Source organism: Triticum dicoccoides, chromosome 6A (genome assembly GCF_002162155.2).
Source record: "Triticum dicoccoides isolate Atlit2015 ecotype Zavitan chromosome 6A, WEW_v2.0, whole genome shotgun sequence".
Lineage (NCBI taxonomy): Eukaryota > Viridiplantae > Streptophyta > Magnoliopsida > Poales > Poaceae > Triticum > Triticum dicoccoides.
The window spans coordinates 489,591,865-489,592,453 of record NC_041390.1 but is presented as its reverse complement, the minus strand read 5'-3'; positions in this window follow the sequence as shown (position 1 = coordinate 489,592,453).

Below are 589 nucleotides of genomic sequence, written 5' to 3'. Positions count from 1 at the left end.
GATTACCAGCCAGGGATTCACACATACATATACATACCACAGATATGATATAGACCAACAATACATCCGTGAATTTACATGGTTTGTGCATGCAAGTATTTTGATCAAGAGTTCAAGTTCTTTCTGTGAACCTTCAATACATACTCCAAACCCTTTTTCACTGTCCTGAACTTAGATCTTTTTGCAAACTTACACTACGTAGTTCACACCCTTATCTTCTATCATGAACTTACAAGCAGTGGTGGAGCTAGAATGAAATAGCATGGCGGGCTAATCTAAAGGAGAACACAATATTTTTCAAGCGTCAAATCATAGTACCTTCAATGGTACTAGCAACTAACCCATGGCCAGTAATTCTTAAAACCGTTGCAATTCTGAACCATCTCATTCCTTTTGAAAACCAAACTAATTCTTCGTTGACTGGCCTTACCCATGGTTAGTTATGTAGTATACACTAATGTATTGAAATTACAATTTACAAACTTCGTAAAACTGAATAATCCGTGCTACCAAATCACTAACTACAAATTTCAAATATCTATAGAAAAACTTGTATTGAGAATTGCATATGATGCCACTAAGAGCAATC